The 26,479-nt window shown below is 37.3% G+C and overlaps 1 non-coding gene across 1 annotated transcript; it reads left to right on the top strand.

Moving 5' to 3' along the window:
- The first annotated feature begins 12,565 nt into the window (after positions 1-12,565).
- On the top strand, positions 12,566-12,762 carry LOC150102286 (U2 spliceosomal RNA). Its single transcript, XR_016548981.1, has one exon. It is a non-coding gene; the product is annotated as a U2 spliceosomal RNA (small nuclear RNA).
- The last annotated feature ends 13,717 nt before the right edge of the window (positions 12,763-26,479 follow it).

Genomic DNA, 26,479 nt, shown 5'->3' with positions numbered 1-26,479 from the left:
ACATTATGGAGGGAGGTTTGTTCATTGGAAACTATAGATTTCCAATGAACAAACTCTCAACTCATTGCGGTATGCAAGCCGTACTTAGTTTTTTTTTTTTTTTTTAATCTTTCACCACCACTCCAGATACTGGTCGAAAGTTGGATGTCCCAGCCATTGCACCACTCTTGTGCAATTTGATTATCATACGTTCTCTCCCCCTTCTGCGAAATCTTTCTCCTTAGACTCAAATTATACAGCCTGGTCAAACAAATGGCCATTTTATCTGAATCATCTTTTAGCATCCGTGCTATTATTCCAGTTTGTACAACTGCCTTGTATCTCGTCCTCAAACAACTGTGTTTCTTCATTCAGTGAAGAGATAGCAGTGAGCTCACCGTTGCATACACCAATTTTATGGCTTTTAGCAAAATGGGCACTCATTAGTTGAACAACTTCTTCTGCATCTGTCACCCCCACACCATCCGCATTCAGTAGAGTTATTCTTTTATGTTCATTATTCTTTTACTTGCAGCATATCGACAGAATTCTTTTGGATTGTGTTTAGTTTGCAGAGCCAGGTTTTTATATATATATATACAGTATATTCAGAGTTAGCTTTCTGTGTGCAATAGTTGTAATATTTCTATCCTGTACGTTATAATTTTCATAACGGACATCATCCTTATGCACATGGTATTCCTTCCACATCATCCTTTTCTTACGAATTTCTTGTTCAATAAGATTTCACATCCATTTCATTGTCACACTATTTATTCTTAGAACTCTAGAACACATTCCGATATTGCTTTATATCTATTAAACGCTTCCCATGCACTGTGGATATTCTGTCATCCATCGTGCAGAACCCAGCATACTCCTCATAATTGTTCATAATTTCCTGCTTTTTAGTCCAGCAGGTAAATGCTTTTTTTTTTTTTTTTTGAAGTTAGTCACTTACTTGGTAAGTGCCCATGACCACTGTCACCAACATCGGAGGTAGAATAGTTAGGCCTTTAAGGGAAATCCCCTCTGACACTATAATCAAATCTAACACTCTGACTTCGAGTTTCTTCTGTCATGCTGCTCGAGGAAGTTGTCTCGCAACAGCTCAATAACTTCAGTTTCATTCTTCTCATTGATTTTACCCCAACCCAGTCGATGTTTGGATAATTAAAGTTCCAATTACGATTATTCGTTTCTCACCTATCATCTTTATTTGACAATGCATTTTTCGTCACTAGCAACAGATCCGCTAGATTTGTTGTAACACCCCACTGTGTATTTAATCTTGTTAGACTCCACCTCACACTGGATGGTCTAAAAGTCAATGTCACATGAAAAACTGTTACTAGTATTACAGTCATAGGTCTCAACTCAAACTGGATTCAAGTCATCCGATACCATTAGCAACCCCCCCCCCCCTCTACTCCTCTTCTATCCGTCTAGCCTTCCTAAAAATACTGTACCATTTATACTGTTACATTTACATTTACACGATGGCCTTGGGTATACTGTATTCAGTATACCCAGGGCCATCGCCAGATTATATCGCGCTCTGAGGCAAACAATTAAATATCGTCTCTGATGGATTATATGACATAAGTGTAAGAAAATCTCTAATTGCTATTTTGATTTTATTACAAGAGAAATATTAATGCAAAATGATTACATAATAATATTAATTAAATGTTTGCTCTATGGGGATATCGCACAATAAAACCGTTTATAAGCTCTTCTAAATTTAAATTATAAGCCATGTCTATCGATATAGTTGTTAGAAAACCAATCTTTCTTGGGTCGTTGCTTTTCGCAGTTAATTTTTAATCAATTTAAGCTTGGAAAAACTTTCCGCACTTGCTACGCTAACAGCAATTGTCAGCGTAACAACGGCGCCTCCCGCAATATGGCTGAACGAGCGCCCTTATTAAGCCGCGCTGTGAGGCAGGGCAGGCTGCCTCTATGCTACACCCTGTCGACGGTACTGAGTGTATTCTTTACACTGTATGCCAGTTAGCATGTCTGCATTTGATAGCCAGGTCTCACTAATACCACAATCTGAGATCTCAACGTACTGACCAAGGCCAAAATCTCTACTTTTTTCTTTCTTATGCTTTTAGCATTTGCGTACAGACATAATAAGTTTTCTGCATGTTTTTTTGTTGATAAGTCAGAACCGGACGAACACAAAATCGTTCTCTCCTCAATTCGATAATGTTTTTGAAAGTAGGGATTCTCTGTGCAAAAAACAGTGCGTAGATATAATGTTTGGGTTTATTTTCTTTGCAAGGGTAACAAATCCTTTAATAGAGCCTACCATTGATGGAGCACCGTCAGTACAAAATCCTACACACAGCTCCGCTTCCATGAAATTTAAAAATTTTTTAAAATTTCTCTACTATAGTATGTGGTTTTAATTATACAGCAATTAATTGCTACCTTATATGATGCAAGTTGTGCCGTATCAGAAATTTTTAGTCTTTTCAAAATATTTAATTTGTTTAACTTGCATGTCCAACAATCTCTTGAAATAATCTTCAGTTTTTGAAGCAAGATTGGCGTGCTTCAAATTAGCAGGAATCATTGTGCTTTTGGATAGTTTTCCCCGCATATAAGACACTGTGCAATAGGACATTCTTCCTCACTGGTCCATGTAAAACCACAACTTAAATATTCGTCCGAATATTTTCTATTAATTTTTCTTATTTTACAACGTATAATGCTATCTTCTGTATGAGACGTATTTGCAGCAACATTATTACTACTACTTCCAGTTGTACTTACCCCATCATTAACATTTTGCCTCAGAATCACGTTTTTGTTCAATAATAAATTTATCCATTGTGTGCTACTATGATGTTAGACAACACACAAACCAAATACACATCACTGAATGACTGTAAAAGAAACGGTATCCCCCTCTCCCATCCCGCCTGCAAACACATGACCTATAAACGATATTCTATCGGTTTAGAATATTTGATTGCATTTTTTCACTTAGAAAAGGTATGTTTTTATTGTATTAATTAAATGTTTGTTACAACGATTATTATTTTTAATAAATATAATTAACAGAATTTACAAAATTAAATTCGTATATTTGTTATGGTTCGCAACGCTATTTGTCACTGACTTTCTCGTCTGTTACAGCAATATTTCTTTCATATAATCTTCTGCTAAAGTAATCTATTTAAGTATTCAGAGTTTAACAACGTTGCAGATTCTGCCTTGCCGATTACGTGTCTGTCACTAATATTTTAAAACTGCGCAGTTAGCAATTAAAGTTATCTGTTCCATTCATCAGAGAAAACATCGATTTCACAAAGTAGGCTTAGCATGACAGTATATATTCTTTATTAAATTTTAATGAAACATCAGAGAACGTATTTTATTGAACAGCGAGCTCTTTCAATTAATTCTGGGAGCGCTTCTGTATTCAAGTATCTGTACGTGCATTTTATCTTGTGTAACGAAGCATTCGGATAGAGTTGATTTTATGGAGTTCACCATCTCAAGAAGATTATCAATTTCCGGACAATAAGAGACAGCCCCTCTTATAAACGTAATGCACTTAGAAATCTTCCTCTTTCCCCCCCCCTGTTCCTGCCCTAGCTGTCTCCAGTCAGTGAACCCCAGGTAGTAGAGCAACTCTCCAGGAAACGCCATTCCAACTTACTTTATCGTCTGGACAGATAGCTCAAACATAAAATGCGGTAATAAAAGTGATCATCTCGCGACTCTTGACGCATGCGGTGACCGTACAAGCGCTTGTGATGAACGGAAGCTATTCCGGATTTCCTGAGTGATGGCATTGTATAGAACGCACGAGCCGTAGGAGACATGTTAGAATAGCAGAAGATGGGAAAAGAGGAAGACGAGATATCGGATCAGTTTGCTTTTGGCTTGCTTTCCTGCTGATAAAGTACTTTGTCTCGTGTAAGCAAAAACCCATAACAGAAACTTCGGAGACTGGTCGGCACATATTTGTCTAACTTTAGTAATGAAATATGAGATTGGATTACGGGAATTGGATGTGAAATCGAACGCAAAGATACTCAATAAATTCAAACTTGGAAATTGTATTAGGCCTAAATTCGCGAATTAGGCTTAACTTTCAAAATTATCGTTTGAAGTTCCATCTTTGTTTAAATTTTTCCCTACTATACAAAAGATTTCAATTTGTGTGCAGCATTTTCCAATAACTTAACTACCTTAAGTTTCGACGAACTACGTTCGTCATCCCCTCTCATAGATATGCAAATTAGCTCCCATCAGGAAGAAGGAGTGTGGAGCTCGCCCCTCTAACGACCGAACATCTCTACTCCGCACGTGTCATTATACCCAATACATCATGCCATTGCGACATCAGTGACACTGCCCGGGAAGAGGCGTCATGCAACACGTGATTGAAGACTTAAAGGTCAAAGGGCACTTCTCGCCAAGCTTTATGTTTTCAGTGAATTTAGAACCTCTCGCCATTACTAAGGGTAAAGGGACCGGGAAGGGGGGGGGGAAGAGAGGACAGATTGGAGGTTGTACTAGTGATGATTGTCTAGCTCTCACGGCCTGGCACTTAGAGGCAGGAAAAAAAAAAAATTAAACAAACGTTTGTGTTTTATATTTATATATCATCCTCAACTGAGTTTTAAGTGAGATATACAGCTGAAGCTTTTTTTTTTTTTTTTTTTTGGTAGATCCACAACGAGTCTATTTTTGTAACTTAAATCCAGGTGTTTTGTTGTGGTGCTTCGGATATTTCTGATTTGTAATAGCTGCAAATGGAACATTAATCTTTTCGAAGAACACAATTTAAACCATAATCACATATGTGAAATCTCGCAATGTTCATCCATTGCATGTAATCTGAGCTTAAGTAGGCTTGACATGTCAGTAGTTTCAACATGTCAACTACGTTGGATCAAAGTAGCAAATAGAAAAACAGCATCGGACAGTTTCCTTCAAAACTAGATAAAAATGTAGATTAGAAGTTCGGAATTTATACTTTTTTTAAAATATTTATATTTTTTATTATATAAGAGTAGTATACTCTGTAATAGATTTATATTAGTGTTTTTCTATGATGTTAGTATGAGCATCGTTAACGTTGTATAAATTAATCGATACATATAACCTGTCGGTCATCCTCTCGTGAATTTCTGGTGTCATAATATATATTTTTAACTGTGTTTTACTCATCTAAAATTCTTCCTTCCAAAAATAAATGAATAATTATTTAAAAAAAAAGAAAGAAAAAACATCGCCCAAAGAAATGTTTTACGTTGTGCACCTGTAATTTTAGCTTGCGTACGTCGTCTGCTTGTTTCCCGGGAAACGCACGCGGACCACCAGATAATTGTCAGTTCTGCACGTGCATACGTTTGGGCGTTGACCGATGCATTTAACGTCCCTACTGACGGTAATAGTAAATAGGAAAACCGGTCTAAGAAGCTACCTTGAAACCACAAGTTTTTATATTCGTTCAGTGAACAGTAATGACTGCGATAAAAATAGCTTAGGATACCCATCGTACCCCCCTTCCCCCATCCTAAAGTATTATGGCAATTTCTTCTAACAGTCCCTCTTAAGGGTCATAAATGAAACCCTCTTGACCAAAATAATCTTCCTAAACTATCATTTAGCAACCTAGTGAGGATTTTATAACCGGCCTCTCTGTTGCATTGTGTTTATATCATGGGAGCGAACAAGTACTGAAGTCCAGTTCGTCCGAGGAAGTTTTTGTATTTATTTAACTAAAGAAGTCGTATTTTGTGAAATATAGTTTGAATTAATGTGTATTTTAGTTAGTTTTTTTAATATTTTTTTTCTCTCTTCCACCTACAATTTACTTAATGTAAAATTATATTAATTATTCAACACTTAAAATCTGTCACGGTTAAAACTACATCCCTCCCCGTTCTCTTTAAAATGACGTTTTCGTGGAATTATATAGTCCGATGCATGCTGAGAAAGAACAGAAAATATTCTGTTAACTACAGCAAGCGAAATTTCACAATTGTAACATTATTTCTCTATTACAACTATGAGGATTGTAACTTTTTTCCTCAACTGTTGAAATTTTAGTATTTTTCAATGAAAACTTATATTTCTTCATTTTGTCCTTTGCTATATTGCATAATTTAGCAGTAATTACTGAAATATACTCAATAAGCTTCTTTAAATGCTTATTGAAAAACACACCTTTAAATTTTTTTGATAACATAAACTTTTATTTTTAAGCCTTGAAGTATAAACCTGTAGGGATGGGTAGAAAAGAGTAAGCGGCTTTTCTGCCGTAACCCTGGGAGGGTAATGAATGGCAATGCTGTAGCCAATGAAGTTCTAACTGAGGCTCGGCTATTGCTGTTACCCTCCTGCCATTATCAGAGAGTTTTAATTTAATATAAACCTGTATGGGATATATGGGATATATTTATCGTGGTGACGCACTGTGTAGTTTTGACCATCTCAAAATACTCATTTTCGGGCATAGTTATGTAAAAAAAATGTGAAGGTAATTTTCGGCAATCGACAATAAGCACAATACAACAAAATTAATTTTGTTGTGTTGTGCTACGGCTTGTATACAAATACATACCCATTGACAGCAGCTAACCTATGATACGACTATCAATCATATCAATGAAGCATTTTTAAAATACCAATAAAGGGCTCGTCTGTCAAATAGACCAGCCATTTTCTATGTCTATCTTCTTTTCAAATGCCACAAAAGGAAAATAATGCTCTTTTAATGTCTTTGCTCAGTAAAATTTAATATACAGGGTGGCCATAAATTAACTTTCCCTCTTTGGAGGTATCTGTAGCTAAAACTAATACACGGAATGAGACCAACCACATTTTATATTGAGACTTTCGAAGGCATAGGGAGATCAGTTCCGCGAAAAAAAAGATTTTGTACCAAAAGTCGCCAATATGGGAAAATTTTGGCACTGGCGGAGCCGAAAGCAGTCAGATATTTGCAGTAAACGCAGGTAAAAAGGATTATGCAAATTTTATTGTGCGTACGTGAGAGCGACGCCACCAATTCCAATTAAAAAGGAATTGGGAACGTTCAGGCAGTTATTCGAATGACTGACGAATTGTGCTCAATAAGCGTCCTACCTTGCCTCAGCGTGCTTTACTTGTTAAGTTGTTTTACCTTAAACAGTGCAATGCTGTAGCGGCCCTTCGGGGAATTTAGAAGGCTTCATAACCTGCGTACAGGTCCTATGTCAGCTGTAGCACTGAGAGCTATGATTAAGAAGTTTGAAAAACTGGATCATTAGGAGTTAGACAGTGCAAGAAGAGACAGTAACAGACGTTGCTACTGCGGTGTTCGATGACACAGGGACCAGTACTGGTCCAAGAGCTCGTGCCATAGCTCGCAAACTTGATATGGCTTATGGTACAGTCTGTAAAATCTTACTGAAAATGCTTCACTTCTATCCGAAGGCATAGCCGCCTCGATCCCCAGACATCACTCCATTGACTTCCATTGACTTTTGGCTGTGGGGGTATTTGAAATCCGTTGTGTATCTTGGTGGCGTTCCCAGCTTGCATGTCTTGAAAGAGAACATAAAACGGGATGCCATTTGTTGTACACAAGAAAGGTCAGCACATTGAAAATCGTGTATGTGGTCCAGGGGTTTCTGATTTTGATGAATAAAACATTATTTCCTGTGAGTTCAATTACTTGTTTTCGGCTTCGCCAGCGCCAAAAATTCCCCTATCGGCGACTTTTGGTACTAAACCTGTTTTCTTTTTTTCGCGGAAATCATCTCCCCATGCCTTCGAAAGTCTCAATATAAAATTTGGTCTCATTCCGTTTATTGATTTTAGCTACAGATGCCTTCAAAGAGGGAAAGTTATTTTATGGCCACCCTGTATTATTTTATACGCTTTTACAATTTACAGTTTTAGAAACACGAGATTGTCTGCCATAATCTGGTTCCGAATGTCTTGAAATCGTTGATAGCCATGAACTCCACGAAGGAAGACAACTAAGACTGGAGACTAGCTGCTTATCGATATTTTCTAAGAGTTAATTAGCTACAAGAATTCTATCCACTCTTTTTCGGAAAATGAGAGATTGTAGGGTTTATTATTATTTAAATTTATTAAATTTTGTTCTTATTTATCATTATTTAAATTTATTAAATTTAAATAATATTATTTAAATTATTTATTTATTTATTTATTTATTTAAATTCATCTTGTTAATAATTATTTATTTATTTATTTAAATTCATCTTGTTAAATTTATTTATTTTTTAAAATTCTTTCATTTAATATAATTTGTAATAATATGATACTCTTAGTAACAGCTTGCAATGCTTTTGTGTGACCAAAACAAATGAAACGTGAGGTGAGATGTAGGGAATATATAATTTTTCCATCCCATCTTCCTGTTCATGTTAGGCTCAATGGCTTATCATGACCAAGTAACTTGGCGTCTTAAAAACTTGCTTACTTCCTGTCTGTCATGTTGCTGTGGTTGTAAATTGCGAGTGTTTTACGGACTGAAAAATTAGAGTTTCTGGGAGACAAACCCTGCATTTCCGTATGAGAGGCTAAGAAAAACTTCGATAAAGATTCTTTGCGTCCTAGAAGGAGATTTGAACCCGAGTTTTTTAATGAAAGGAAAACGTCTATACGACTGAGATAAGGAAGGTCCATAAGAATTTTATTTTTGTAATTTGCAATAATAATAATAATAATAATAATAATTTTTTGTTTCTGTAATAACATTTTATTTATCATCTTCCAGAGCATTTACATATATACACATATTTACGTATTACATATATTTTTTACAGTGAATTTCATACAAATTTTTCCGTTTTTTGTATTCTAAAATTCGTTAATGATAGTTACTATAAATGGTGATTTATAGTTTGCAATTGGATAAGGTTATATTTTTTTAACAGCATTTCTAGTAACAATAAGTTATATATATTTTACAATTTTTGCTTTTTAATGTTTTAACCGCTGTAACTACAGTACTTCAATGTAATACGTAATTTTTTTTTTTTTTTTCACTGTAGCAGCCTTCTGGGTTTTTTAATTTGTATCGGTTTTGAAGTTTGTGACTTCCTCAAGAATATCTTGGCATCTCTGATCCACAAAAATTGGTAATTTTTTTCTGTTTTTGCTTTTTTTGCTTGGTACAACAGATTCTGATTGAATGGTGTTAAATATTCCGATAGGAAGATTGGTGTGTTACTACTACTACTACTACTACTAATAATAATAATAATTATTATTATCATTACGTAGTTCTTCGCATATTTTACATGCTCGTTAATGTGAATGTGACCGATTAAGCAGAAATGATAAGAATAATAATTACCAAAACGTTCCGTATAATAGAGGCCACTTAAAAAGCGCCATCTAGTGATCAAATGCGAATCATCACAATTTACTGGTTTTATATCTGTGAATGCAAGGAATAAATAAATGAAACATTTAAAATGACGTATCACATAAGTGAAAAAGCAGCCAACAGGAAAAGAAAAAAAAATAAACATTTACCAGAACTAATATATTTTTCTCTCTAAAGTAACGTTTCACAGCCTGTTTAGACAAATATTTTGGATTAAAAAAATGCTCAAATCCCCACAGTCTAGTGAAAAGGAGTCTATTAGACCGAAATCTTTTCTCAAGAAGTAAAAACCGGTGTTCAGTGATAGAAAACTAATTTTAACTTCTGCTTGTGCAATATGGGGATGTAAAGCACACTTTATGGCCCATTAAACATGAGAGGAACTTCACCAGATGCAGAACCCAAAATACGAAGCTCTAATGAGCGTAACATAATAATAACATTATCAAATTACAGTCTGTAATGTTTGTTTTATTTTTATATTTTTCTTTCCTCGTCACGCTGGTCTATCCCAGTATCAGAATTCAAGCATTTAACTACTTTTTAAGCGGGGTCGTATTGTTATTGTAGAAAAGCATCTGCCCACTTTCAAACTACCTCTATTATTTCTAACGACCTTCTGTAACAGGAAATTAATTTCCTCTGTCAATCCGTTCGTTAACGTAACAATAGAGGTCGCCACTTACCACTCGCTACAAACCATCACAAAGAAAAACGACTAATGGTAGCATCCTTGTTCATACACGAATCCTAAAACGGAAGTAGGCGTCTTAGTATTTTTGTTGGGTGGGCGCTTAATGCAAAGACTTTAGCGGGAGCGTCATACTATCAGGAGATTGGCCTCTTACTCATTGCCTTACTCAGGAAACGGCACGTGCACCTTGGCAAGCATTAACTAGATGCGTTTTTTTTTTTTTTTTTATCTCATCACCTGTGGGTGGATTCCGTGCCACGAACTGTTCAGGTGGGTGATTTCGTGAGAAATTATGCGCATTACAACTAATTGTCAAAAGGAGCTTCCGTCAATTCTCGTTGATGGCCGAGCACATCGAGTACAAGCCGTCAAGACTCGCATTTATCGGCAGTTAAAGCGACGATTGTAACCTCCCCACCTGCACCACAACGTTACGCTTGGGGACTGCAGAAAGGTGAAGATAAGTGGTGGGTCGACATCTGTTTCCGTTGTGATATACCATCCATTGTTCTCTGTTTAGCGGTTGGCTGCCCCGGAGAAGGCGTGCAGGAGAAATAGAAGGGGGGGGGGACGCTAATAATAGATACTCTCCGCATGACTCTGGAGAAAAGAGTGGCGTCAACCGCTTATTTTTTTTTGGAGCAAGGTTATTAGACATTGAATAACGAAAGAGCATCCCACTACCTACCAATAAAGCAGGGATCACAGGTAAATACACAACAAGAACCGCCCCTATTACAAGGGGTGACCAACCGTGTCATACATGAAAGTGGACGATAAATGCCTTTATAGGAACACATTTTGGTTACACTTGAAATCTTACACTACGCGAGAAAAATGCGTCCCATTTCTAACAACGTACTTCATTGTTTGGGGTCCCCCTTAATCATTAAGGCAACCCTTCTATTCCAATTTCCTCTATAGACCAGACAAAAACAGGAAACTGTATTATAGTTTTTTTCCTCTCTTCCTTATGCGTGTTAGGAATAGGGATTTTTTCCCCCATTGTATTTGATGTGTTTCAGCTTTATTTGCAATTTCGAAGTCGACTGATCAAATACCGTAAACGAATAAATAGTATGTTTCCGAATTCGTTTAATTTATTGGTGAAGAATATGTGCAGTGTGTTTCTCATAAAAGAAGTATATTTTATCTACTGCTAAACACCTTTTCTTGAACACTAAGTATCATCTTAATGCCGATGTCAACATTATTGTCTGTAAACACGTGCTCTTCAAGACCTGCTAACTCACCTTCATTTGAAAAGCTGCTATAAAGGTTTGCTTTCTAATAGAGTGTGAATCCAGGTCTTTTCAACTAAAAGCGCACCATTGATGCAGGCTCTCTTCTATCTCGTCTATGATCAGGGGCGACTCGTGCATAGGCACCGCAGAACTGCAGTACCCCCAATTTTTCTCGATATATTTGTTAATTTATTTATATTTGCTTGTAATATTTAATTTTATCATCAACAATCCTATACAATTCTCTTATTTTGTATAAAAATGAATAAAAATCATCTTGTAGCAATTAGGAGGGCGAAGGACGCTAGCAGCACTGTGTTTACCACAGTGTCATATTGCTACGCGCGCATATGCACGTCATAGCGAGATGTGAGCTATTAGCGTAATGCGGCACTGTTCGTCGCGCACTTCCGCTAGCAGTAGAGTGTTCATAGTGCTTATCGTGTTTACTCCGTCTCTTTAAATATTTGGACATTACAATTAAAGAATTTAATTGTAATGTCTAAAAATTGTTAATCCACTCCTATAATTACAATTAAAGGAATGGATTTTATTTTTAAGTAATTTTGGATTATACCAAACTGTATAATTTTATCAATAACAAACAATATTTTTTCATGTTTAATTTTTTTTTAAATTTTTACCATAATTTTGATATTTTATCCAAACACGTATATACTGTGCTTACAGTGTGTATGTATATTTCGAAAGTGTTGCAGCACCCCCACTGTTTCAAGCCACGAGCCGCCACTGTCTATGAAGTCATTAACTTTTAGCAAGTGATTTTCAATCAGATAGTGAGAGGGTTTTTTTCCTCCCTGAAACGGCTTTTTGTCCCTCAAAACAGGCAAACGGCCAGAACACGCAATATACAGACATGGAACACTACGGCAATAAGGATTAGCCGACATATTTCTTCAGATGTAACAAATACGGTAATAAGATGATCTCCATAACTTCCAGTTTAATTGGCCAAATCGTTAGCGTATCCAATAATAATTAGTGCTTGTGTAGACAGTAGTGTAGATCAGTATTTTTCAAACTTTTCTGACCGCGACTCGCAATAAAAAATACATTTTACTACACCCAATACACGCACGCACACACACACACGCACATATTATATATACCCGAGTGAAGTAAAACAACACCGGTACAATCCGTGGTAAAAGTGGAGAAAATCCGATCACTTCATCGCCTTACCAAAAGCAAATTTAATATTTTCTGCCCGAATGGGATCCATGTCAAATATTAAGTGAAGAACAGATAATAAATTTAGGTTTTAACCAAAAGGCCGAGAACCAAAAAGTACAGTATCCGTTGTTATCAGCTTAACATTTGATACGCCCCCCCCCCATCAAGATATTAAACTGATTTTTGGAAGTCTGCGAAGTGACTTAAGCTTTATCCACCTTTGCTAAGAGTCCCGCTGGTATTGCAGTATCGCTAGGGTTACCTCATTTTCCGTATTGCAGTATCGCTAGGGTTACCTCATTTTCTTTTGGGGAGAATAATCAACCTAAATTTAGATTTTTTATTAACTTCAGAAATACGAACAATTGTAATTAGCTTTCACCAATTAATTTTACAACAAAAATTCAATGGAACACTGCATCGACAATGGAACTGATATAAAAATACTATCAAGCATGTTCCAGCTTGAAGGTAAACTCGTGATGTGGACACCGCCCTCAGTAAATGCGTTAAAAATACGAAATCGGTGAGATACACCGCGATATTTTCTACTTTATTTCATTTAAAAAATGCCGTTCATGATCCGCTAAATTGATTCACGATCCATTAACGGACCGCGACACTCAGCCTGAAAAACGCTGGCATAGACGGTGAGTTGTGTAGAATGGAGTGGAGTGCCCACCTGGGACTGAGCCCTTGGACTTCTAGGCAGGCACTGCTACTACTATTATAAAGTGATATTTCCATGAAATCCAATGGCTCATGGAAATATTACTCTTACCAGACAACCGATGGTGTACCCTACATAATTCACCAACGTCACTGCATATTTCCTTTGTTTTTTCTCTATTGCATTGTATATTATTATTATTAATATTATTATTTTGCATACTTTGTATACGCGTCCAAAAGAGCCGACTATAGATGTCTGAAATGTGGTGAAAATCATCCAACTAAATCCTCTGCCCCTAGAACTACACCTGTCAAATGCTTCAATTGTGGCGGGCCTCATCTTGCCAACTACAAAGGATGTAATTTCTATCCAAAAAATCGATGGACAGGAAAAAATACACAGACCCTCTCTCCCATTCGTCCACCCTTGTCAATCATACTGATCAGTATCGCACTCAGGATTTAATCTTAGATGGGGGGGGGGGGGCGCCGAGTTAAGTAGACGATTTGAGAATACACACTACGCATCGCATACGACCTATGATTGAGCATCTGCAATGATCGCTAATTCATAAGAAATAGAAGACAGGACACAACATAAATTAAAAAAATGAATTTTAATTAGGAAAAGATTTTTGGAAATTTTTCTAGTTTTTTTTTTTTTTTTTTTTTCCTTTGGGGGAAGGGCTCATTGGTCCCCCTCTGAGTGCGCCACTGATACTGATCATCCTCCAACTCAAATAAACTCTACAAATCAGGAAAGTAAGTTACCACTGAGCAAATTTTATGCCTATGCGGTGCCTTCCAAGAAATCAACACTCCATAAACAAATAAATCCCAACCTGACCGCGGTCATAATCCCTTCATTAGCTACAAAAAGATTTCTGCAAGAGACCCACTCTCTTCTACTGCACTTAGTAGCGAATAAAAACAGAATTCTACCAAACTCTTTCCTGATCACCGCTTGGTATGCCAACAGCCTCATCAACAAAATCCTTGAATTGCAAGAATTCGCACTCAGACACAACCCACATGTAATTCTAATCTGTGAAACGCATCTCTGGTCAGCAAACAATCCGAAATTACGAGAATAATCTATTCGATTCAAGAGGTGGTGGTACTGCCATCTATATTAAAAACTACCTTAAACATAATGCCATAGCTATCCCTAAACCAAAAATCTAGAGATAACTGGCATTGACGTTTACATTAGTAATGCCGAAAAACTCAAAATCTATGCAGCTTACAACTCATCATCATCATGCGTATCAAGGATTTAGGCCTAGTATGGCCTGTTCCGGCCTTAGAAGTCATCGTTGAATCGTTTAAGAGGACGTCCTGGTTTTCTTTTTCCTAATGGCTTGTACTTTAAGGCTTGTTTTGGTAATCTTTCTGTTTTCATTCTTTGAATGTGTTCCATCCATCTATGCTTATATTTTTTAATTTTTTCAATTACTGGTTCTTGGTTTAATTCTTTCATAATATCTTCGTTTCTTTTGTGATCAAATAGGGCATACTTTGCAGTTTTTCTCATAAACTTCATTTCTGCTGTTGTTAATCTTTGTTTGTCTTTTTGTTTTATTGTCCAGATTTCGCTTCCATACATTAAGACTGGTAGGGCTAATGTATTGTAAACTTTTAGTCTTGTTTTTGAACTAGGTTTGGTTTAAATATAGAGTTAATTACACCTGTTATTTTTAGACATTTTGCAATTTTTGCAGAATGCAGAAAAGCTTACAACTCACCGAGTAAAACTACTGATGGCGGAATTAGACGTCATCTCAGGTACCATAGATTTGTAGGGGATTTAAATGCCAAGCATTCAGCATGAAACAGAAAACGACCAATAAAAACTGTTGTATACTGAACAATTACATGATGTTCAATTATGTTGTAGTAACTGTTCCCACAGAACCTATTCATCATATTGCTATCCTACGATATCAGATCTCAGTATCATCTGCAAACGATTAATGCGCTGTCGTCAGATCACAACCCTATCTTACTTAAATAGGCACGCAGAGCAATTCTCTCTCCTCCCCCCATTCCTTCATAGCTGGGGGAAAATGTCCAAAGTATTCTCCGAACACCAGTACCCACCATAAAATCAAAGGAGAAGATAGACAAAGGAACAGCCAACCTCACAAATCAAATTAATAAAGCATTCGCAGCAGTCACCAAGACTACAACTGCTTATAAACTCAACCGTCTCCCGGATGATATTATGAATCTAATCAGGGAAAAAAAGCAAAGCCAGGCAAAGATATCATAACACACGTGCTCACACAACATCGAAAAGTCCGTAACAGGTTGAACAATCTAGTTAGAGAAGCTCTCAGAAATCAAGAATGGAAAATAAGTTACCATCTCTTAGTCCTGAAGATCACTCAATTTGGAAATTTTTGAAATCTCTCCGTGACAAATGTAAACCTCTCCCCCCTTCCTATGCAGGCCGAGCACGGTATGGTAGAGACAGAAAGCCGAAGCTTTCGTTAGCAATCTGGAAAAACAAGGCAGTCCAGCATATGAGAATATAAAAACCAATCTCGTCTGCAGGATTCACTAATATGTCAGACGCACTTTAAGACAACCCCAAAACAACTCCGAACTGATTAGCCCTACTTCTCCAGACGAATTAATTAGCATCATCAAACATCTCAACAACAAAAAAGGAGGTTTAGACGGCGTCACAAACAAAAAACTACTCTCACGCAAAACTTCGTACATCATTAACGCAATAATAAGAATGCAGTATTTTCACCCACGCTGGAAAATTGCCGACATTTTTTTCTAATACGCAAATCCGACAAAGACCGCAGTTTCCTCAAAACTACAGACCCATCAGCTTACTATCCAATCTAGGAAAAATTGCTGAAAAAATCATCCTATGCAGACTGCAAGAATCAATCAATCAATAAATTAAACATCATTCCAAATCATGGAATGATGTTTAATTTATTTCAATGCATGGGAAGATCAGCGGAATAATCTCTACCAACCGAAATATTTTAGCTGGAGTTCCACAAGGCTCCGCTTTTGTTCCGGGTCTACATGGCAGATGTCCCACAAAATCCTATGACGACCATCACAGCACTGTATGCAGACGATACTGCAATACTAACAAGATCTCTCCGTCTTTACCAGCTAACCAGAAGACTACAAGATAGTATTGTCTCACTGGAAAAATGGTTCTCTGATTGGATGCTTTAAGTAAATCTTCAAAAAAGCACAAAAATCAATGTTTTGGGGAGGATACCAGCCTTCAGTGGAAGGCTGGTATCTCCCAAAGGAGATATCCAACTCTTTAATGCCAAAATCCCATGACAAACACAGAAATTAATGTCTTGGAATACAATTAGATAAAGGGCTACGATTCCCTAACCAAAGGTTGGTCGATTGGTAGAACCTCTGCTACTAATGGCTCATGCAAAAAAGTTAAGCAAGTTTGAGCGCGGTTAGTAGTTGCAAGGGGTCAATCGTTCGATGTTGTTAGCACACTCTTCCTCGATGAGTCTTTGGACTCCCTGGAGGTGTCACATAATAATAATAATAATATCTATATATCCATAATATATATATAGAACAGAAACAGGCAAAATAGCCGTAAATATATTATTATTATTATTATTATTATTATTATTATTATTATTATTATTTGACACCTCCAGGGAGTCCAAAGACTCATCGAGAGAGGGCACCTGCTCTACAACTGGCTTCACCACTCATCCACCAACTGACCGCAACTACACCAACGCCATCTACCGCCGACCAATATATCGGAGTTAAATTTGAATATATAATAGATCCATGTTTTCGTTTGTGTGTACTTAAATTATCAGCATGTTGAAGTTTGAAATTTCTATATTTCTACATTTAGTAAAAATAAATAAATATCTTTCTAAACAATTTTTTAGCTTTAAGAAAACACAGAAAAAAAAGTAATAATAAGGGACATTCTAGTGACAAAAATGAATGCAACACATTTTTTCCTAAAAAATTAATGTTGTTTTTTTTAACGTTTTTTCTATTCTTATTATTTATTGACTTCTCCTTAGAACTGTTCTCACACAAAAGAAATTTAAAAATGGGGACGAGTGCATTTTTTTTTTTCTCGGCGAGAAGATTTTGCATAATTTATCAAGTCCTGATAATAGACATCTATAAGTATATAAATATCATTTATAGGGCACGAAACTATATTGATCAATGTTCCTACATTGTAGTGGTGTCTATTTTTAAGTATCTGCGTTCCATACCATTCTCGGCAAGAGGTCATATTGTAATTAAATGTGTTGTTTATTTTAGCTAGAGTCGTTATCAGCGTCATCTTATTTTTGTATTTTGTCAACTTGATAATCGCCTCCTTGCGCTTAGCGAGGTCAGTGAACTAAACAAAACACAAGTTAACTACATAACGGGATACCTTACAAATCCGTTTTGGTAGTTTTAAATCTTACAGTATATCTTAATATTCGAGCAAATACTCAAAATGGTACAAATAAACAAACTATCTTCCGGTATTTGACCAACCGTTAAGGACGCCTAGCGGAAAATATTTGTTTCCCGAGTTAAATTATATTAAAATTACAATTCCAGCCAATGAAATATTTTTTCTATCTTGAATTTTTAATTTAAAATTTCAGATATCTGTTATAATTTTATGTATGAATTGACATTTGAAATGTTTTGATTAATAATTGGTTTTCTCTGATAAATGAATAAAATGATTATTATCCAAAATTTATATTTTTCAAAACTCGAGAAAAATACAACCGAAGAGAAAAATGCATTGCAATTAAACTACATAATTATAAAAAAGTACATTTATTACTATTAATAAATAAAACTATTAATAAATAAAATAATGTTTCTTAATTTTCCACAGTTTTTTTAACTATAATTTTAAATTTTTGAGGAAATTAATGATTCAGGGAGACTTGAAATTACCACACCTTTCTTGTTTTTTTTTTTTTTTTAATGTGATATGAATTTATTATTAAAGTGCAGATTCTTTTAGGAAGATATAGAAAGTCCTTTTTAGGACTTCCAGGGTAACAAATGGCAATGCTGTAACCAATGAAGTTTTAACTGAGGCTCGGCTATTGCCGTTACCCAGCCATGACTAGAGCTTTTTAGCTCAATAACACTCAATCCACACAGATTTTCTTCATTCAGATGACGGGATAAAGAGTCAAGGACTCAGTCCATCGCCCAGTTCTTATAAGAACTATAAGATAAGATTCTTTTAGTTCGAGGTTCGGATTCTGGTCAGTTTTGGAATTGTGGTGAGTTTATTATATTATGTGTCTTGAAGATCATACAATTTTTGAATCAGTGCTCTTACCAAAACAATTCAGAGTCCTGCAGCAGTGCCGGTAAGCCTACAACTGCACGGTAAGTGTTTTTTTCCCCTTTCTTTCTTTCTTTCACATTGACAGATATGGAACAGCAGCCAAACGAGACAACGTTTGAAGAAGTATATCGGGAATTTATCAGACTAGGCGAGCTGCTCAACAAAAATTGACCAGGAAAGGTGAAACTTTATGATACATTTCCCCCGGTAAGTGTCAGAGATGTTGACGCGGAGATTATGGAAGATCAGTCAGAATCGGCAAACCCCACTATTTCTGATTTTCAAGAAGTCTGCGTACGCAAAAAGCAGAGAACAACAGATGAACCACTCAAAGACAACATAATGGAACAACACGATCAAGTTTCGGACTCCATAGCTTCCCCTGGAGAAAAGGTGCCTCCGATTATACTACGAGAGAAGCAGAGATGGGCAGCTGTAAGATCAACAATTCCAACCTACACATTGGCTACGTAAAGGCCAAAAATGTGTACGAAGGAATAAAGATATATCCTACAACGGTGCTAGACTATAGGCGACTAACAAAAGAAATGGACAATAGAGGTACACAGTACCATACCTTTTCACTCAGCTCGGAGAAAAATTTAAAAGTGGTCCTTCGTGGCGTCTATGAAGACATTGATATAGAAAATATAGTTTCTGATCTTAACTTGCTGGATCTACCTCCTGTTAAGGTCAGCAGAATGTTCAGATCCAACAAATCTCCCATGCCGTTAGTCCTCGTAGAGATCCATAACATATATAAAAATATCTACAACTTGAAAACAATCTGTGGGCTCATTGTCACACCAGAGCCATTCCAAAAAAGGGCATCCTCTGGGCAGTGCCATAGGTGTCGAAAGTTTGGTCACGCCCAGAAGTTATGTAAAGCTGAATTTAAATGATTGAAATGTGGGGCAAGCCATCCAACCAATATCTGCACAAAGCCAAAAAACAACCCCGGCTAAATGTGCCAACTGCGGTGGCCCCCACCCGGCCAACTACAAGGGACGCATTCAGCACTCAAAAAATAGACGGATGGAAACAGCCAAACAGTCCTCTTCTTCTAGTTCTAGTACAAGAACACTAGAGGCCCCTGCACCACAGCCGGAGGCTCAGCGTCCACAGTCAGAGACCTTTAAAGATAGAGTGAACCAAAAGCAAACAAGAAATTATGCTGATGCGTCCCGTACAAACAAATCAGCACCTACAAATCTAACAGCTGTTATTACAGCCTCTCTAGTCAACATGCTACAAGACTTCAGCTTGTCAAACCCTTCAGCAACCCTCCACCAAAAGATTTCTCCATAAAACACAGGTCATCCTCACAGCACTAATTGATGAGTAGAAACAAATTTATTCCAGCCTCTTTGCAGATCATTGCATGGAATGCGAATGGCCTAAGAAACAAACTTCTGGAGCTGCAAGAATTCACTAACAGATATCAACCAGATGTTATATTAATCAGCGAATCTCATCTAAGACCCTCAGATAACCCTAAAATAAGGGGTTACTGCCTATACAGAAATGACAGATTGGTCTACAGAGGTGATGGCACTGCCATCTTCATTAAAAACTACATCACAATTTTGTGATCAACCCTCCAATCACTAATCTTGAGATCACGGGCGTCGAGGTGTTCATCAGCTCGGCTGGCAGCTGAAAATCTACTCTGCTTACAATCCACCCCTAAAAACTCTACTACACTCTGACATAAATGCCATCTTATGCATCAGAGAACCCACCATTATAACCGGGGATCTGAACTCCAAGCACCCTGCATGGATTTGCAGATCCACCAACAAGAACGGTTGCATCCTTTCTAACTTCATAGGATCACACAATGCTGTAGTGGCAGACCCCACTGAACCAACTCATCTTAGTATGTTTGGAAATGCAGACATCCTGGATATAGCTATCCTGCGGGACATTATTCTTCAATACAGTCTTAGATCATTAAATGAATTGTCATATGATCATAACCCAGTACTACTTCAGATAGGAAGACAAGAATACCTGTCTCCTCCCCCTCACTCCTATATATCGTGGGAAAGATTGTCGGAAGTGCTCAGCGATAGTGTTGACCCTGTTCCTCACATTCGTACAAAAGACGATATAGAATCTGCAGTTACAAGCCTCTCCCAACTAATTAACTCCGCCATAACGGTAGCCACATTTTACAACTCTTTCCACAAGCCTGGTCGTCTGCCTGAAGACATTATGAACTTGATCAGGGAGAAAAACAAAGCTAGGAAAAGATTTCGTAACACTAGTGCGCCACAAGATAAAACAAATCTAAACAGACTTACTGGGGCTGTGAGAGATGCACTCAAGGCACACAGAGACCATTTATGGGAAGAAACGTTAGCCTCTATCTCACCTACTGATCACTCAGTCTGGAAATGACTAAGAAACATCAAAAACAAAGGCAAATCTCTTCCCCCAATACTCTCTGACCAGGGCCTTGTACACACTAATGCGGACAAGTGGAGGCCATGGCAAGAAATTTGGAAGAGCAGTGAAAACCTGCATATGGAAAATTAGTCTTCAATCATATATACAAAATTCACAGACTGGTCAGACACTCCCTCAAACTTCCTGATAGCAGTACTGACCACATTGCACCCACATCACCTGGTGAAATTTATAATATTATTAAAAACTTGAAGAACAAAAAAGCTCCTGGACCAGACGGCATCTCAAACAGGGTGATCAAGCTGTTGCCTCCAAAAGCTGTAGTGCACCTGATCATTATAATAAATGCAATCTTAAGATTTCACTATTTTCCTTCCACCATTTCCCTTCTACTGGCTGATGTAATCCCTACACATAAGCCAGGCAAGGACCCACACCTACCGCAAAATTATCGCCCAATCAGTCTTATTTCCAACCTGGGTAAGATTGCGGAGAAGGTCATCGACTCCAAACCTCAGTAAATGACCTAAACATCCTCCCTAAAGAACAGTTTGGTTTTCGGCAACACCATAGTACTACCCAGCAAATCCACAGAATTGTGGAATACATCACCACCAACTGCAACTAGCGCCAGTGCACAGGAGCTGATTTCCTAGGCCTATCCAAAGCATTTGACAAAATCTGGCATTTCGGACTCCTACACAAACTTATCTCAGCCAGTATCACACTAAAAATGGTTCATCTAATCCATTCATATCTTCAAAATAGATCAATACAAGTCAAAATCATCGGTTCTACCTCATCCCAGCGCCATATCTTTTCTGGTGTGTAGCCGGGATCCCTACTAGCTCCATTGCTGTTTTCTGTATACATGTCGGATATCCCACCCAATCCGATGTCTGCCATCTTGGCCCTGTATGCGGACGATACAGCAAAACTAACCAGATCTCTCCGTCCCCACTTCATTACCAGAAAACTTCAAGAAAACCTCCTAAAGCTGGAGGGTTGGTTCTCCAAATGGAGATTGGAAGTCAACCCCCCCCAAAAAGCTCAGCCATTCTTTTCTCGAAAAGGCCAATATCTTTTGCAGGAGATGTGTTACTATTAAATACTCAAATTCTCTGGCAGACAGAAACAAAATACTTGGGTGTAATTCTCGATTCAAAAGCTATCTTTCAACCAACACATCAAGTCTACGCAAAGGCATCTAACGCCATAGCTCAGATCTATCCGCTAATTAATAGAAATAGGAAGCTCAGCAACAGAATCAAATTGCAACTATACCAGATGACGATCCGTCCTATAATCACCTATGCCTCTCCAGCCTGCAGCCACACCTCTAATACTAACGTTATCAAGATACAATGAGTACAGAACAAATGCTTGAGAATGATTCTGAACGCCCCATGGTATGTTAGAAACAATCAACTTCATAGAGATACAAATATTCCCTATAATATCTCTTTCCTACAATCCTTAGCATCTAAGTTCTTTCTAAAGACGTCCATATACCCCAACGATTTGGTTCAGCAAGCTGCAGCATAAGAGGCAACGGACATATTCAAACATAGAAGACCAAAAGCTATGTTAACCTCCCATAGCGATGCATAATCTCCATGCCCAATCAGGGCGAGCGAACTGCTCATAAATTTTACACTCACTGTAACCGCAACAGATAGCGGGGAATATGAAAAGCATCTTGCTTCACCCCCTAAAGACATAAATGTCAATTGTCAATTGTCTTTTAGTTCGAGATGAAGTCGAGAACTGTTACCCTTGGAGGGTAATGGATGGCAATGCTGTAGCCAATGAATTTCTAACTGAGGCGCGGCTATTGCTGTTATCCTCCTGCCATGATCAGAGCTTTAATAGCTCAATTTATCCTTACACTGTCCTCTACAGATAACGGGGAATATGAAAAGCATTCTTGCTTGGTCCCTTTAAGCCAGTCCTTTTAAGGACTTAAGGACTCTTTTAGTTCGAAATTGTAAATACAACAACGTCGCGATCGCTGTCATTATTTATAGAAATGTTTTATTTATATTTTCAATTAAATGTATGGAAATGTTAGGAAGGTATCTACGGAAACTATTTTTAATTACTTCACACTCGCAAATATACAAAGATTTATATATTTTTTTATTTATTTGCACCGACTATGAGACTGGGACATCTCTAAGCATATCGTTATCATATTTTATTTTATTAACTAATCTATTCTGAGAGATTTTAAACAATTTAATTTTAAATCTGTCAATTAAAAAAAAAATTTGTGTATTATCATATTTAGAATTTGAACCACTAGTTTTAGGAAGCTAGTTTGAACTCAGCAGCTTGTATACTGTATAACTTATTTACGACCTATCTCATGTAGGATCCCTTCATGCAGGGGGGGGGGGGACACGTTTCACTAGCGAACTGAACACTTCAGCGAGTGATTGAAACCTTCAGACTCCCACTTCTCCTCTCCTCCATATCCTTTCAAATGTCGTGGGATTTTTTTTTTTTTTTTTTTTTTTTTTTTTTTTTTTTTTTTTTTTTTTTTTTGTCACAAGGTGTTCAGCTTTCGAAACGAATTAATGCTATCTAAAGAGGAGTCGATCGTAACATCTTCAAGTGCGCACTATACGATGTTCTGGTGAGCTGACATTAAACAGATCCCTACTTAACTGCTAGGGGATAAGACAGGTAAAAGAGGTGGCAGCTGGAACAACAATAATCGCATGTGTTCGAAGTTGTTGGTGACATCCATTACCATGAGATCACTTGAAGGTACCGCGATAAACCCTCGGAAACAGTAAGTGTGGGAGAATGCCGTTTGAGACTCTTGGAATTAATTTATTCGAAAGAGAGGGTAGCACCAGTCGAGGAGAGATAAAATTTGCACATTAATACTATTTGCGTCTTCTCTTGAACTCCTTTGGAATCGTGTCTGAAATTATCGGCAAGAAAGGTGCTTTTTAACAGCTGTTTGTATTTAATATACACTCGCAGCGTGATATGACGGCTTTAAGAGCGAATGTGTAACCAACAATAGCTGTAAAAAAGTCTCTTTTTTTTAAAAAAATAAAAAATAAATAAATAAAAAGAAGAAATTAAATAAATATAGGAAAAATTATTAATGATTTCCTATTATACGAATTCTGAAGAAAAAAAATTACGATATATAATGCTAAACCATAATGAAATAAATATATTAATATATAAATGAAATAAGTTATATCAGTAATTTAATATTGAATACCCTTGGAGGGTAATGGATGGCAATGCTGTAGCCAATGAAGTTCTAACTGAGGCTCGGTTATTGCTGTTACCCTCCTGACATGATCAGAGCTTTAATTGCTCAATAACACCTTATCCCTACACTGTCTTCTACAGATAACGGGGAATATGAAAAGCATTCTTGCTTCACCCCTTTAAGCCAGTCCTTATAAGGACTAAGTAATTTAACATGGATAGATTGCAAATAGTGTACTGTGGTTGACGAAGTAATGGGTATCCGGTGAATGATGTTTGTGATTATGATTACAGTTTGTCGATCGAGAATTAGTTTTTTGGAGTTTGTGTGGCGCATAGAATGATTAAGGTAGTGTTGTTATCTGATGTGTAGCTCTGGTTATATTCTAGGTAAGTACTTTACTTCAGAAAACTGTAGTTGCTACGAAAGCGATTTACTAAGCCTAATTTTTGCTTTCGTTGTGTACAGTCGTTAGAATTGCCATTGTTGGCTTCATATACAGGGTGTTCGGGATAAATTTGACATATTTATAATTAATTATATTTTTCCGTAAGTTACATGTATTAACACACACTTCTCTTCATTTAAAAGTTTGGACCCTTCTTCATTCATATACAAGATGTCAGAAAGGATGGATAGCTGGAACCCATCTGAATCATGGAAGAGAACAACTTGTATCATGATGATTCGTGCCCGCCATCAAAATAAGGATATTACGACTGCTGCCCAATGCTCCCTGAATACAGTAAAAACAATCAGGCATGAACTAGAGACTTGCAATGGTGACTACGAGGATGTAGCAAGAAGAAAGATCCCTAGCAGACGATCTGATTGCGTTCGTACAGCAGAATTCCTCGCAAATCTGCAGGAACAGGTGTTGAAGAACCCTGGCATTGGAATTCGGGCTTTGTTCGTGGAGTTGCTAACTGTAGTCAAGCCCTGGATAACAAGGGTAGCCAATGGTAGGCCGTATGTATGGCAGCAGGATTCGGCCCCTTGCCACACCTCTGGGAAAAGTCAAAAATGGTTGTCTGAAAATTTCTACGACTTCACCAGTCCAAATGTTTGGCCTCCAAACTCCCCAGACCTTAACCCCATGGATTATTTTGTATGGGGCGCAGTTGAAAAAGACACCAATCGCACTTCCAGTAATACAAAAGCCCAGTTAATGGATAAAATTAAAACAGTTTTTGCGGCCCTTCCCAGGGAGACTGTAGCATCAGCTTGTTCGAGGTTCCGAAGCAGAATTGAAGCTGTGATCGATGCTAATGGTGGTTATTTTGAGTAAATCTTGTTGATAGTATTGTAATTAACTCTGCCTGTAATATTTTTTTGTCAATTCATTAAATTTAATAGATACAAAGAAGATTTTCTTTTTCCTTACGAAACTGTCAAATTTATCCCGAACACCCTGTATATATATATATATATATATATATATATATATATATATATATATATATATATATATATATATAAACAATAGATTATTGACTATTGTAGTGCCGTCATCACCATGTGCGAGAAGGAAGCTGACGCTTGTATTAAATCGCTCAACAAAGGGCGGGCGCTCAGCATTCTCAAAAAGATTGTAAGATTAGTCGAACGCGAATGGCCCGGCATCCTTAATTTCTACTTTGCCAGGAGAGTTGAGGAGGGCGAAGACACTTCCCAGATGGAGGAGAAGCTGAATTTGGTGAATTCCACTCCCCAGACTTTGAAGAGGTCCGTGCGAGCAAGCAAGAAGCGCAAAACGATCGACGCAACCCCCCCGCCCCCATAGATTCCGGTATTGAAGATGACATTCCCAGTTCCAATTCCTCGGCGTTCCCCAAAGAGAGGGTACCACCGATCGTCCTCCGGGAAAAGAAAAATTGGACACCCTTAAGGTCCACCATGACAAACTTACAAATACAATATATCTCAGCTAAGAACATGGATGACGGCATCAAAATCCAGCCTGCTACCTTAATGGACTATAGAAAATTGACCAAAGAGTTAGATTCAAGTAATACTCAACACCACACTTTCTCTCTCGGCTCGGAGAAAAATTTGAAGGTGGTCCTCTGAGTTGTTACAAAGGACGTAACTACAGATGAAATAGAGGCTGACCTTCGCCACCAGGAGCTGCCACCTATTAAGGTCAGTAGGATGACTAGAGCGGACAAAAGCCCTATACCTCTGGTTTTAGTGGAGATCCATAAAGCTCACAAAAATATTTATGACCTAAGATCAGTTTGTGGGCTCGAGATCACCTCAGAGCCTCTGAGGAAGAAAGCTTCAACTGAACAAGTCACAGGTGTCAAAGATTTGG

Source organism: Typopeltis vanoorti, chromosome 10 (assembly GCF_054136105.1).
Source record: "Typopeltis vanoorti isolate ZY-2024b chromosome 10, IOZ_Tvanoo_1.0, whole genome shotgun sequence".
Lineage (NCBI taxonomy): Eukaryota > Metazoa > Arthropoda > Arachnida > Uropygi > Thelyphonidae > Typopeltis > Typopeltis vanoorti.
This window is presented reverse-complemented; position numbering and strand designations above follow the sequence as displayed.